Genomic DNA, 15,632 nt, shown 5'->3' on the forward strand with positions numbered 1-15,632 from the left:
ATCTCAAAATGAGCTCCGTATTGCTGTGTAGGACCAAAATTGTTTGTTTATTTTATTTCATTTCTCTAACTCTCATCCAAAAATGTCTCAGTGCAATTCACAATTAAAAAATAAAACAATTTAGAATATTAACAAAAAATAAAACCATTTAAAATGTTAACATAAAACTCATTTAAAAACTCATAAAAACCACTTCTTAAATACTATAAAAAGCCAAGCTGAAGTTGTGGGGCTTTTTGAAGCGCTTCATGTGATCAGCACTCTTAGGGTTTGTGCGGGGACACAGGCAGGGTGCTGTCCCTGGGCAGTGGATCGAGGACCCGGCTGGCCCCCAGAAGTCCCAGGATGCCCTGCGCAAGTGTGTGGGGCATCCAGTAGAGACCCCCGAGGCCAGAAGGCTTGTTGGAACCTCCCGGCAGGGGTCTCCTCAAGAGTCATTGTGGCACGAAGCCACACTGTGGCACGAAGCCACACCGTGGCATCTCACGGTGGCAAAAACTCAGTTAACGGAGCAAGTGCTTAGCCTCATTTAAGGGGAGGAATTCCTAGGTGGGCTAGCCACCAAGGAACCATTGGGCTCGAAGGCGTGCCCGGTGGTTCTGACAATCACTAGAAACTGGGCTGGGCTCCCTTAGCCCAGTTTCTAGTGATCGTCAGAACAGCCTCTGAGGCTATTCCCATGAGCAGCAAAAATTGGGCTAGGAGAGCCTAGCCTGATTTTTGTTGCTCGTGTAAACCGGCTTGCAAGCGGCTTGCCCTTTTGAGTAGCCCGCCCCTTAGCCGAGATTAGCGGAGCAAGTGCTCTGCTTACCGGGGTTAATGGGTCGTGAGTTGCCATGGTGTGGCTCCGCACCGTGGCAACTCACAAGGAGACCCCCGACCAGGAGGCTGAAAAGCAGCCTCCCGGCTCGGGGGTCTCTCCAGCATGCCCTGCGCACTCACGCCAGGCATGCCGGAACTACCGGGGGCCACGTGGCCCCCAAACTCCCCAGCCCCCGCCAGCTCCGTTACGGAGCCAGCTGTCGTGTGGGCGGCCGCAGCGGCCTCCCAAGCAGGACTTGCTGCTCGTCTGTGGGGAGAGCCGGCTTAGCCTACTCTCCACGCAAATCCTCTCCAGGCTCTTCTCACTGATTGTGAGAAGAGCCTCCAAATGTCTCTCTTGAAAGCCTCTAGGGATGATAAGCCTTTTATACCTATGGGGAGCACGTTCCACAACCTAGGGGCAACTACTGAGAAGGCACGATCCCAAGTTGAACTGGTGGCACTGCAATTCAGACCTCTCCTGATGATCTTAATGAGCGGTGGGAATCTTGCAGAGAAAGGTGTAACCCAGGCCTAAGCCATTCAGGGCTTTAAAGGTAATAATCAGGACTTCTATATTTTGCTTGGAAACATACTGGCATCCAATGCAATTGTTTAAGAACAGGCATTATATTGTCCCTACAGGCTACTGTGAAGCCAGTGTGGTGTAGCGGTTAGAGTGCTGGACTAGGACCAGGGAGACCCGAGTTCAAATCCCCATTCAGCCATGATACTAGCTGGGTGACTCTGGGCCAGTCACTTCTCTCTCAGCCTAACCTGCTTCACAGGGTTGTTGTGAGGAGAAACCTAAGTATGTAGTACACCACTCTGGGCTCCTTGGAGGAAGAGCGGGGTATAAATGTAAAAACTAAAAATACTGTGGAGGCCAGTCTGGCTGCCTCATTTTGGATTAACTGGTATTCCCCAACTATGTACAAAGGCAGTTCTACATAAAGTGCATTGCGGTAGTCCAGCCTGGAGTTATCAGCTGATGCACCTCTGCTTTGACGTCATTCTCTTCACGGAACAGGTGGAGCTGTCGTATGAGCTGAAGCAGATAAACCATAGCCTCAGCCCGAGACACTAGGGTGAGACTAGGATCCAAGAGCACTCCCAAACTGTATACCTGTTCCTTCTGGGGAAGTGGAACCCCATCCAGAACAGGATATTCTATCCCATCCTCCATATTATCACACACACACACACACACAATGAGCAGCACCTCTGTCTTGCTTGGATTCAGCTTCAATTTGTTATCCCTCATCCAGCCCATTACTGCCTGTAAGCAGGCATTTAGGGAGATAATGCCATTCCTGATGATGGAGAAATGGATCATATTGATAATGCCCAGTACCAAATCTCTCGATGACTTCACCAGCAATTCCATGTAGATGTTAAAAAGTTTTGGTGACAGAATGGAGCCCTGAGGGACTCCATATAACAGCTCCCATTTCAAAGAGCAACTGTCACCAAGCACCATCATCTGAAAAATTCCTTGAGAGACAGGAGCAGAACCACTGCAAAGCAGTGCCTCCTATCCCCAGATCCCTCAAGTGATTCAGAAATGTACTACAGTCAATGGTACTGAAAGCGGCCAAGAGGTCCATCCTGAGTTCCACAACTATATTTCTTCAGAGTGGCATTTTTTGTATTTAATAAAGGGTGAACAAAATGCACAAGCTGCAGTCCAAAGGACAACTTCCAAGCAACGGTCAAGCACACAGTCCTAGCAACTGCTGGTTCTCTTCCTGCCTAATTAGAGAAAGGACAGGCTGGCCCTTTGAAGGTAGAAGTCTGGCCTTTCCCGCCTCTGGGCATTGTCCTCAGTATGCTTCCCATACTTTCTCAGCCAGATTTCCCACCCCCAATTGGTCTAAGTGGCTGGGAGCATTTCCAGACAAGGCTTTTAGCTCAGAATGGAGGGTGTGCATTTGCACATCAACCGGATTCATGTCAACGTCCATGAGAGATATTGGGGAGCACTTCAGACACAATTTGGGTTTTTCATTGTGCGTTAGAGCCTAGCCCGGTTTATGTCCGGGGTTAAATAATCCACTTTTTGTGTTGGGTTTTTTGAGGGGCAAATTCAAACTCACAGTAAAGTCTCTCAGCCTGGGTGAGCTCAGTCCTGGCTGAGTAGAGTCAAACAGACACCTCTCTGTGGGAATCATAGGCATAGTTGCTGCAGGAGTTCCTTTCCTCTTTGGAATGTGTGCAGCTGTTAGCAGCATGGAAGAATGCTAAGCCCAACATCAGGTTGATATGGGTTGCCTTCTTTCACACTGTTTGCTTATATTTAAATGAGTTTATGATCAATTTGCAAAAATGACCAGAGGTTAGGGTTGTCGGGGGTACAAGGGAGTGAGTGCCTCTTCAGGAGAGATGGCAGCCCCCTCCCCAAGACAGCAGCCACTGAATGCTTCAGTTAGGGCATTAGTAGTGAAGACAATAAAAGGCTCTATTACAAAAGGAATAGAATGAAAGGATTTTCCATTAAGCTCCAGCTTTGCATAATATAATTAGTACTTTTGCTTTACCTTCGTGGTTCTCTGACTTTCAGTGAGCTCAGTCAGTCAGATCTTTATTACGGTCAATTACCAGGAACAGACCAGAAAAAGATACAGTCACACAAGATATTTGTACATTTCTGACTGCTATTGTCTAAGCAGAAGCTACAAGAATACAATAAGCCCTTGAAACTAAAAAGCAAAAATTAGCTACTTTATACATCACAGACGGGTCTCTATCATTTAAAAGAAATTTAATATAGAAGTCATCCAAGTGACCTGGAAATTTCGCTAATATTCAGTGGGCTTTTGTGATAATCAAATGGAAGCGAAGGTGGTCAAATGGCCCTTAAAACGATTACAGCTGGCAGAGCTAATGTTTTTCTTGAGAGCCTGGAATTCTCCTCCTGAAGATGACATCACTCAGTGCTAAATGGGGGGACAGAGAAACAGAGTGGAACTAGATGATCTGCAGTTTACATTCCTAGATAGTTAGAGGGGCAGAGAGTATCTGAAGCTGTGAGCTGGCTGGAGGTTAAACTTCTTGGGGTGCTGGAGGGCAGAGACTCTCTTTAAGAACCTGATGCAGGTTTACCTCTTGCTATAGTAGGAGCTGTTTACTTCCACCTATGCTCTTGTACACAAAACAACTCTGGCAACAAAGACACATTGAGGCGAGTCTCATGATCAGTAAGACTTGCCTTCAGGGGGTTTGCAGAGAGAGCGGGCTTAGCTTACTCTTCCTACAGATGATCGCCCACGGAGCCCTGGGTGGCTGGATTGGCTGCCCACACGGCTGCCGGCTCCATCACAGAGCCGGCGGGGGCTGTGGGGATCAGGAGCCATGCGGTCCCCAGAAGTTCCAGGATTCCCTGTGCAAGCACGCGGGGCATCCTGGAGAGACCCCCAGGGCCGGAAGGCTGGTTTCAGCCTCCCACTGGGGGTCTCCTTGTGTGTTGCCACATGATCAGGAAGAAGAGGTTAACAGAGTGTTCGATCTGTTAACCCCACTAAGGGGAGGGGGAATTAAGCGGGTTAGCTGCCACGAGCCGCGAGGTTCCCGTGGCAGCACACAACCACCAAGAAGCGGGCTAGGCTCCCTTGGCCCGCTTTTTGGTGATCGTGAGAATCACCTCCTATGTCTCCCCAGTGCTCTCTCTCATCCAAAGAAAATAATTGCAGTGCAACTGTAGGGCTGCTCTTGGAACTCCTGACCAAGAGATATGGAGAGTGTCTCCTGACTCGGAGATATGGGGAGTGTGTAACAGACTAGTTTAATTTACTGTAGTTTACTGTCAAAAGATGTTGAAGAAATCTGAGTTCCAAACCACACCTCTAGGCAACGTTTAACAATCTGTAACTACAAATACGTTATCTTTTCTATACCGAAAAAGAGAATCACAGGTTCCCTAATAAAATCACATTGCTTCCCCAGTAAAATGGGAGTAACCATGGTTTCTCTCACCAAGTGGTTACGAGGACACGCAAAATGAACAGTTTTACACATTTAAAGTGCTAATAACAATAATAAGATTGTGTTATGGTATTGGTACTGCAGGCAAGAATGACAGAGTAAATGGACTTTAAAAATAAATGAAAAAAGATATAGAGCCGGTTTGGGCATAAGGCAGAGCCAGGATTAAATCCTAGCTTTGTGCTGTATTTCCTAGCCTCTCCCTTCCCCTTTGCATGTGAGGGCTGGAAGAATTCTACCTCCAGTTCAAGTTAAGAACAGGTCAATATTGCTCATTCCGTCCAAACCAAGCAAACCTGGTTTATTTTGGAACTTTTGTTAGAATAAACCAGGATTGCTCAGTTTGGCGATAACGAGCTATTACGGCTTGTTCTTAATCAGCCTTGGAAGTAGACTTCTTCCGATCCATTCATACAAAGAGTCAGGGGAGTGGGTGTTTCTGATGTTAGGAGATATAGCCAAAGACAGGAATAAATTTTGTGTTATAACAGGGACTGGCTCATGTACTTCTCTTAAGCAATACCACTTCGTGAAGGAATATGTGTATTTCTGGTCTGGACCTCTGTGTTTGCTTGCAGTTTTGGTTCTGTGGTTTATTAAGGTCATGTTTAGACATTAAAGCAAATTATTCCATCCACAAATATGAACCTGCAACCCATCTAATAAATGTTACATGAACACATTTCATATACCCTCCCACACCCCACCCCTTTTAGGAGAAAATTAAATGAAGTTTCTTTCAAAGGCAGCTCAGTTCTTCAGAGACTTGCTTTGTTCCTCAGCTAATCTTGTCTCCAAGGAACAGAGTTTTAAGGGCAGACCCAGATTCTGACCATGATATAGGCCAAGAATTAACCATGCCAAGAATTCAACTTGAGTATGTGAGAATAATAGTGGTTCTCCCAAAGCCAAATTCTTGCATTCAGCTGTGCAAACAGTGTGGTGGCACTTTCCTTTCATCTGGCATCCTTTTCTTTCATTCAGCAAGAGCACTTTCCTTTCATCCTTTCCTTGGGGGTGTTTTCGGATGCGATGCTGTTCTTGGAGGCACAGGTGGCGATGGTGTGCTGAGGTGCTTTTTTACCAGCTATGGCTGGTATGCCAGCTGTAACCCTATTTGGAGAAGTCAGACCTGACCTCAGTCACTCATGCTTTAGTAACGTCCAGACTGGACTACTACAATGCACTCTATGTGGGGCTGCCCTTGAAGACAGTACGGAAGCTTAAGCTGGTCCAGAACGTTGCTGCAAGGATTATCATGTTGTAAGTTGCCATGACCCATCCTGTGACAACTACATTGGTTACGAGTCTGCTTCTGGGCTATATTCAAGGTGCTCGTCTTGACCTTTGAAATTCTACACAGTTTGGGGTTGGAGTACCTGTTGGACCGCATTCACACATATGAACCTGCCAGGGTCCTCTGCTTGTCATCTCAGGCCCTGCTCATGGCTCTCTATAAACAGAGATCTGGTTGGTGGGGACTAGAGACAAGGCCTTTCAGTTGTGGCCCCTCAGCTTTGGAACACTCTGCCCAAAGAGCTTCACCATACTCCGTCCCTCAGTGTTTTTAAAAACAATTAAAAACACATCTTTTTAAAATAGGCTTTTAAATGTTTTATCTATATATCTGGTAGGTTTGTTGTTTTTTTTAATTCCCAGTTTTTAGCTTGCTATTTATAACTTTTAATTTAAAACTTTTAAAAATAGTAATTTTAAATGTGGTTTTAGACTGGTCTTTAAACTTGTTTATTACTCTTTTACTTTACATTGTATTTGTTTAGTTGATGTTGTGAGTCACCCCAAGCAGAAGTGTACTGGAGGAGTAGGGCATAAATATTTTAAATAAATAATCAAAAAATCCTGCAGATAGCCCTTAATGTGAACATCCATGCTCCTTCTCTTTCTCATAGGAGTACTCAGTTATGTGAGCCTCCACTTGCAGTCTGAGTAGGCAACAGTGTTCTCTGTGTCGCCATGGTGACACATGAGCAAAGAAATGAGGTTAACAGAGGGCTCATAGGAACATAGGAAGCGGCCATATACTGAGTCAGACCATTGGTCTATCTAGCTCAGTATTGTCTTCACAGACTGGCAGCAGCTTCTCCAAGGTTGCGGGAAGGAATCTCTCTCAGCCCTATCTTGGAGAAGCCAGGGAGGGAACTTGAAACCTTTTGCTCTTCCCAGAGCAGCTCCATCCCCTGAGGGGAATCTCTTGCAGTGCTCATATGTGGCCTCCCATTCAAATGCAACCAGGGCGGACCCTGCTTAGCTAAGGGGACAAGTCATGCTTGCTACCACAAGACCAGCTCTCCTCACTCCATTAACCTCATTTAAAGGGAGGGTGTTCTAGGCAGGCTAGCCCACAAGCCCGGTGGTTCCCTCAATTGATGGGAATCGGGCTCAGCTCCCTTAGCCTGCTTTCCGTCAAACGTGGAAATAGCCTCAGCTTCATACGTTCACATAAGTGACCATCTTTTTACTTAAATGCTTTCTAAAATGTCCCAGGATGTTCTGTCAGTTACTGCCAGCCAGAAGTATGCACCACCAGCCATCAGAACGGGAACTCAGATGAGTGTGGTCTGCGCCTGCAGCATGGGGAGGGGGAAGAGAAAGCAGTTCCGTGTTGGCATGGAGCTAGCAGAAGAAGCGCGGGTCTGATTTCCACAGCAGTTTGCATGATGAAGCCATGGTATTGGGGCAGAATGCTTCAAAAGCACGTTCTTTGCTTTGGGAAACGGATGCAGCTTTACAGACCCATATGATCCGTCCGGGCAGGTCCTCCTCCCCTTATTCAATGCATATATATTTGTAAATAAACATAAATTACAAGAGGCACCTTAAATCTCTTACCAAAAAGAAACTAAACCCTTTAGTGCTGGTACTTCTACCACTTGGGGAAGTGAGGAGTAGTAACAATATTTTGACTGTATTTGATTTGTCCCGTTGCATGTCGTTCCTGCTGGAGAGGAATGACTGAAAATTCACCAAGCTCTGCTGAAATAAGAAGCGGAAAAGAGAATAACCTGAAGCCCACATCCACACACACTCCAGGTGTTATGGAATCAAAGACATACTCTCATCCTTCACTCAACTTCTCCTGCCTTCAGAACCTGTCAGAAAGAAAAACAACACGGTGTTCTGGAACCAAAGTGAACAAAACAAAAGAGAACAGAAGCCTCACGTGCAACCTGTAGCCTGCATAGGGGCCCACACTGTTCATGTGTGGATCTTTCTGTCCTCCAGCCGTAAACAAATAATTTATTTTCTGCTTACTTTCTTCCTTTAAAAGAAGCCACAAGGGATGGCTAAAAGCTACATGTTGAATTACGTCTACAAGAGCCAACAGTAGTGAGAGAGCACAAAAGAGCTGGGAGAGGACACTGCTCTGCTAAATGCCCTGATGCTATTGACTAGTTTGCTCAATAAAGAAGGCTGCTGTTTGTTCCCTGATCCAGTCTTCTCCAATTCCCCACCCTAAATTTAAAAAATGCAAACTGAGAGCCAGCATGGTATAGTGGTTAAAGTGCTGGACTAGGACCGGGGAGACCCGAGTTCAAATCCCCATTCAGCCATGATACTTGCTGGGTGACTCTCAGCCAGTCACTTCTCTCTCAGCCTAACCTACTTCACAGGGTTGTTGTGAGGAGAAACTTAAGTATTTAGTACACCACTCTGGGCTCCTTGGAGGAAGAGCGGAATGTAAATAATAAAATATGAGGAGAGTTTCGCTGGCAGGCCATGTTATCCCTTTCCCACACTTTACAAGTATTTGGAGACCCATCAGGAAACGCCTTAGCTCATCCTAAGTCATTAGAGTTTCTTAAAAGGCAAACACTTACTGCATTTTTCAGCAGTAATGCTTTATGGCAGAATGCCTCATACAAAAAACTGCAAACTGAATCATAGTCCTTATTGGTCATACAAAAAACCTGCAAACTGAATCATAGTCCTTCTTGGCTCTTCTGGAGTAAAACAGATCTGCAATGTTGTTGTTTGTTTGATTGATTGATTGATTGATTGATTTCTATACCGCCCTTCCAAAAATGGCTCAGGGCGGTTTACACAGAGAAATAATAAATAAATAAGATAGATCCCTGTCCCCAAAGGGCTCACAATCTAAAAAGAAACACAAGATAGACACCAGCAACAGTCACTGGAGGTACTGTGCTGGGGGTGGATAGGGCCAGTTACTCTCCCCCTGCTCAACAAAGAGAATCACCACGTTAAAAGGTGCCTCTTTGCCAAGTTAGCAGGGGTAACTAACTAAAGGTAAGTTAGTGAGTCATTTCAGTTCTGTCAAAGTGAATGCTGGGATATTTCTACATGACCTTTCCTAACATAATCTGCTTAGTTGGAAAATACTTGTCTTGCAATCCTATGCATATTTGTTTAGGAGTGCATCTCACTGAACTCAGTGGGACATCATTTAGAGGATTACAGGAATAGAAGTAGCAAATTCTACATCCACATGCCAAGGGGAAGCAGGGAAACATGAGCCAGAAGCAAATAACACTAAACCATAGTGTTAGCATTACGTCTGAACTTGGCCAGAGTCATGTACCCCTTGCCACCTTGGTACATTGCAGACTACGTTGCAGTGGTTGGAACTGTCCACTGTGTGTGCACGACATACTGGGGTGGCAAGGAGGTACGCTGCCGCCCCGAGGGACTGATTTTAATGACAGCACCAGCAGGGGAAATGTGGCGGGGGTGGGTAAGAGCAGCCTCCCCAGTTATCCCCACTCCACACACCTTCGAACTGGCAGTCACCAGTTCTGTGCACATCCCTGGCAGTGAGGGGGGAAACTGTGGCTGTGAACAGCAATGAAAAAACAAAGAACTATGCATCTCTAGGAAGAGGAATTAACACTAGTACCATAAGGCAAATCCGAGCATGAAGGCAACGCCCACTCCCTTTATTTATTCCCAGCAACTGATATCCAGAGGTACAGTATCGCCAAACATGGAGGCTCTGCTAACATATTATGCCTGAAAGGATTTGTTAAACTGAAGTAATTGTGTAAATATAAAACTGACATGCAAGTTCAAGTAATGGAAGGTTAGAGAAAAGGAAGGAAGTACAAAGGTAACAGCATGCCTTGAGGGATTTTAGTTGCTTGAGCGGGGAGATGAAACATACAGGGCCCTTGTTCAGAAGTTGTTTTTAGATGCATAGTTTGCAGTCAGAGTGAAACATTCTCGATATTTTATAACTCATCAAGCAAATATCTAACCTTTACCACCGATAAAGGTTAGATATTTATTTATTGAACCTCTGGGGGCTGGAAGGGTCTGCATATGCATGTGAAATGGCAGCTGATGGCAGGGAGGCTACTTTTACAAAGCACAGAAAGGATGTTTATTATACTGCAAGACTATTTATGGGCAAACTGCTCTACCCATTTATTGAATGCTATCTGTGAGGAAATGCTTCTGCACAATGCTTCTGCACAAGGAGGAGAGCTGGTCTTGTGGTAGCTAAGCAAGGTCCACCCTGGTTTGCATTTGAATGGGAGACTACATGTGTGAGCACTATAAGATATTCCCCTTAGAGTATGGGGCTGCTTACGTGTAGATGGTTCCAAGTTCCCTCCCTGGCATCTTCAAGATAGAGCTGAGAGAGAATCCTGCCTGCAACCTTGGAGAAACCACTGCCAGTCTGTGTAGACAATATTGAGCTAGATGGACCAATGGTCTGACTCAGTATAAGGCAGTTTCTTATGTTCCTAAGCCTCGCTGATATGAGTAGGAGTTATGCAAGAGTGCCATTCCCAGTCCTTTCAACTAAGCCTGGTAGAAATTCTTGGAAGTTTTTAAAATCAGTTTTCAAATTCAGTCAGTTCTCTTTTGCTCTGTTCTTGCTGAAAATTATAAGTGTTTCTGTTCTTGCTGAAAATTATAATGACTGGCATGCAGACAAATTCTGCTAGTGGATGCACCAGGGGTTTCCATCATGCAGGGGAGAGAGTGTTATTTTCAGCAATGTCCTCTTCCCTCTGCAGCCTCCTGTGTCTCCCAAAACTATGTCCTTGAGGGCTGGGGGACCCCCAGAGACAAAGTTTCTGGAAGACACAGGTAGTTGGAGAATTAAGAGGGGATCACTGAAAATAATGCCCCCTGTACAACATAAATTCCTGGGGCACTGGCACAGGGCTAGTTGGGACGTCCAACAATCTTTTTATAGATGAGGTGATGGCTTCAGGCTTAAATTAAATAAGGATTTAGACAAATACATGGAAGATACATTTCTAAACAACTATTAACCTTCAAGTTCAGAGGCAGTATACCTCTGAAAACCCGTTGCTGGCAAGCCAATTATGAGGGAGGGTTGTTGCCTTCATACACCGCTTATGGACTTCCCTCAAGTATGTGGCTGGCCATGGTTAAAAAGAGGTTTCTAGACCAAATGGGCCTTTGATCTGACACAACAGGACTCTTTATATGTTCTGTTTACTGCAGTATATAGTGATATTCATTTTATTTTCCTGATCAACAACTAGTTTTACTGGGCGCTTTCCAGATTAGACCCTGCAATGGGGTCATGACGTATCTGTGAAGTATGCTTCCGCACTTCCTGTGTTGTGACACTGCAGTCTGTATGCTGCCAGCAGGGTGCCATTCATATTTTGGATGCCTTGTTTCAGATTTAATCGCTGCGATTTATTGTTATAACGTCGTATGTCCAGCATTAAAAGGTTGCTTTTTTTTCGGGTTGTTAGTTTTCGTGAGACAGCTCCTGCTGCTGGAAGCTTTGCTGTTTACACTTTGAATGCGATTTGCCTGAACCGAAGCATTTTGCTGCTATTGAGTGGATAAACTGGAAAGTGCCCTGGAGAGCTATTTTGAAGGAGAGTTTGACCAGGCTTTGACTGCACTTTCCAAATTGAATTGCTGGAAAGTCCTATGGTGATCACACCTCTCTATCACTCTGAGGAGAGGCTGATGATTGGACTAATGAGGCAAGATTGGGCCCAGGGGCTGCCAGTTCCTTGAAATGTGCCAACATTTAAACCTGAGATAAAACCCTGGTACATTGGCACAGTGTACTACTGAGCCAATTCAAAATCAAGCTCAAGGGAGTTCACCTATAACTAAGAATTCATCACTTCATTTCAGTTGGGGTGAAGCTAGAGGATTTAATGATAGAAGTAGGTTTGGGGCTAAGTTGCTATCCTATTTCCCCTCACTTCCATAGGCTTGCCTGGGATCTGAATCCAGAACTTCTCTCATCTCTAGATCAAGAAGCCTTTTGTACAAACATGAGGATGTGCAAAACTTGTCCTTTTATTTCCACAGAGTTTTCCACCTTGCCCTTCCCACCCTCTTAGATATCCACAGAAAGCCTATGGGCTGCCTCAGATTTCCTTGCTTTTCCAAACAACTTCTGCACATGTGGGGTTCTAATTTTGTCCCTTAAAAAGCATTTACATAAAGTGATCTTCGTTATAGAAACAGGCCAATGCCTTCATATTGGCGAATTGTGGATTGAAAGACACATTCCAGTGAGTGTAAAGCAATGCTAATAGACATTTGTGCCCAGCTGTGTCTTGTGCTTTCAGCCACTCGTTTGGTCCCTCTCCATCTAGCTTGTGCAGACTGTTGTATCTTTAGACACTGTTCCCTCCCACCTTCTTTTCTTTTCCTGGTGGAAAGTAAATTAAATAGAATCAGACTTACGGAAGGTTTGGGATAATTTTGTGCACCTTCAGAACCACAGTATCTATGTGTCAGAAATCAAACATTCGTGGTAAATTACCACTAATAATTGTCCATATATTGTTACAAATAACCTATTTGTAGAGCAGACTTAACAGATGGACTGTGAGCAAGAGAGCCTATGAGCCTCAGCATAGCAGCAGAGGGCACCAGCTTCCTCTAATGTGTACGTTTTAAAACTATAGTGTGGTCACCAGCTGTCCGAGGAAGTAAAATTCAACCGCCTATGTGGGAGAAAGCGAGCAGGTAGAGGAGAACGAGGATTGGCATAACTTTTTAAATGTATTTATCGTTATGAATAGTAGTACTAATAATGGCAAGGCCAGGACTCTAGTGACACCGCAACAGCTTCTAAGGATAAACTCTGCTTAAACTCGGCTTGCAAACAGCAAGATACACACTGGCTCCTCTTAACACCCACCTCCTATAAGGCCCTGGGCCCTTCCCTGTTACCTGGGAGGCCCAGTTACCACAAACCAAAACAAACAAGGATGATTGAAGGAAGCAATAATCACCATTTATTGAAAACCAGCGCTGGTGACGCTCCCAGTACCTAACGGTAAAACCTGAGAGACGTGCCCAGCTGCCTGGGTCACAAGTTTTTATACTTTGGCATAACTACATAGCTGGGCATCAACATTCAGCCCCAAAGAACCAATCAGTTCATTACATTCGTACATATGCTTGCATAGAGGCTGGACTTTGCGCTCTAAGTTTCTATTTCACAGCAGAGAGATAATTAATTAATAGAAGAAGCCTTCACATTCCTAGAACAATACAGTTACTATTCAGGGGAGCCTATCTCTCCCCGCTGCTGCAAACCCCCACTTACTCTGCTCTGGGCAGATAGCTGACTTAACACTTTCTTTTGGTCTGTACTTTCCCATCCCACAGAGGCACTGACTTGCAAACACACTTTCTACAAAGCAATTACAAAGCAGCTTTCTGAAAAGGCCTTTTCCATCCCACATCCCTACTTACAGCCCACTTTTGTTCCATCATGGAACTCAAGATGGCATCCATGAGGTTCCCAGGCAGTCATCCATCCAGGTAGTGACTAGACCTAGACCTAGCCTAACTTGTCCTTCTGATTTAAATGCAACTACTGAGTAATTTCCCTCATCCTCCATTCTGTGTCCTGGGTGCGTAGTTAGAGTTAGGTCGACCACAATGGCAGGAACAGTGCGGGCGGGGTGGTAATTTGAGGGTTAGAACATCGGTGAGCACCCTTGGGTATGTAAAAGGGGTGATTGGTTAATCGCTCCTTTGTAGCCTGTGCGGCACGGGGAGAATGATTGCTATGAACCCTGTTTCAGGACTTCTCCAACCTTTGGGCTGTGCGGTCCGGGGTGGACGAATGCCTAGAAGTATCCAGATCCTCTCTTACAGAAGGGGGGGTTGGCTTTGAAGGAATTGGGTGGGGTGTACCTGCCCATTCCCGAGCCAGGGTGTGTCGCCCAGTAGGGTGCTGGGTAGGACTTCAGAGTTCTGACCTGCTTCTATTGGCCCGCACTGTTCTCTAAGGGTGATTAATCACCTGGTGTTCTAGTCTGCCATGCCTTGTGTAATAGTTAACAAAGTTGTGGCCCTTTTCTTCCATACTAAGTCTACGTGTCTTCTTGAGCTGGGGTCTGGGGACAATGTTTAATTTTTGTTTTAAAATGTTTTTAAATTGTTAGTTGTTGTGTTATTGTTTTTAATTTGTTTTAGCTTTTCATTGTTTTATAAGTTTGTTTTAATTGTAAACCGCACTGAGCCATTTTGGAAGGGCGGTATATAAATAAATAAATAAATAAATAATCAATCCTGTCAGCCAGTGTCTGAATACAGCTTGAAAGAGGCTCAGCTTTCATGCCTTTCATGCTTAAGACCGGGCCTTCTTAATTATTGCTCTCTAGATGGATGCCCATGCCCTGGCTTCCTTTGCTGCCTTCAAGAAGCAAGGAAAGAGTAGGCTTTGCTGTTTGTGCAGGCCTTTGCCCCTTAGGGAGTGCAGGTTTCTTTGATCTCTTGCTGCTCTGTCTCTGTATTTTATGGTTTGTTTTACACCACTGATTGTTTTAATGTGATTTTATGGATTTTATGGTCATATTTTAACCTTGTAAACTGCCTTGGGCTACATTTCTGAAAAGGCAAAAGAGAAATCCAGCAAGTAGCAAACAAACACAACTCGGTTTATGCCTGTTAAATCAGTTATGCGGGTTCACAAATTGCATGTAATTTAGCTTGCTTTATTTTCATGCCTTATTCTGAACCCAGGATGGGAGTTTTTGTAGGTTTTCATTTTATTGAACAAGGAACAGCATGGTGGCAAGAGGAGAGGGGTGCATAAATGAGGGGGAGTATGGGCAGGGAGGCTCTGATGAGAGGCCCTAAAGGAGGGACCAATAACCACACAGAGTGTAGAAGTAGAAACAGAATACTGGAGTCTTTTGCACATACCCTTCCGTTTTGTTTCCAAATCTATCTCAACAACCATGAGGATTAGAAATGTGGCTCTTTTTAACTTCAAGAGACAAGACTGAGAAACCAATCACTTTGACATCCTCATTTTATACCACTAAAATTCTGCCTGTAATCCTGTACTCAAAACTACATATTACAGAAAGCCCTGGCTAGAAGACTAGGAGTGGGCTACTAATTCCATTACAGTGGTGGTGGTGATTTGTTATTATATAGCCCTGCATGTAGTTTTTTTAGAACAACATTAAAAATGCCCCGCCCCAAGGATCTTGCAAACAAGTTGTCTTTCAAAGATTTATGCAACCAAATCATGTTTCATCATGCCACAATGCACAGGAGCAGGGAAAGGATACTATTGCATTCTGTCCCTTAATAGTACATGGTTCTGTTAACTTGGTATGCTAAGGGCAAAATCTGAACAAATAGATTGTTTCTACCTTCAGCACTATTAATTCTGCACCTTTTGTCAGCACTAAATCTGCTACAAATAATAAAAATAAACCTTCCTTGCATTAAATCCTGAGCAGTCCATTAAAAACTGTGTACACAGTGAAACAAACAAATGATTAAATAAGGCCTATAACAGTATTTCTATAATACACATCTCTAAATAACATAATGGAAAGGGCCTATTCAGAGCTGATTAACCTCAGCTCAGGAAGATCATTTAT

General features: G+C 44.6%; 1 protein-coding gene across 3 annotated transcripts in view; it reads left to right on the plus strand.

Annotated features, from left to right (window-relative positions):
- TNR (tenascin R) overlaps positions 1-15,632 on the plus strand; it is a 540,529-nt gene that overhangs the window by 261,404 nt on the left and 263,493 nt on the right. The window contains exon 1 of one of the 3 annotated variants that reach the window (XM_053247416.1): positions 13,532-13,548. The exons of the other annotated variants lie outside the window; for them this stretch is intronic. The gene's annotated coding sequence lies outside the window, so the exon portion shown is untranslated. Of the gene's footprint in view, positions 1-13,531; positions 13,549-15,632 lie in introns of those variants that run through there. 3 annotated transcript variants of the gene reach the window in all.

This window comes from Hemicordylus capensis, chromosome 4, assembly GCF_027244095.1.
Source record: "Hemicordylus capensis ecotype Gifberg chromosome 4, rHemCap1.1.pri, whole genome shotgun sequence".
NCBI classification, from domain to species: domain Eukaryota; kingdom Metazoa; phylum Chordata; class Lepidosauria; order Squamata; family Cordylidae; genus Hemicordylus; species Hemicordylus capensis.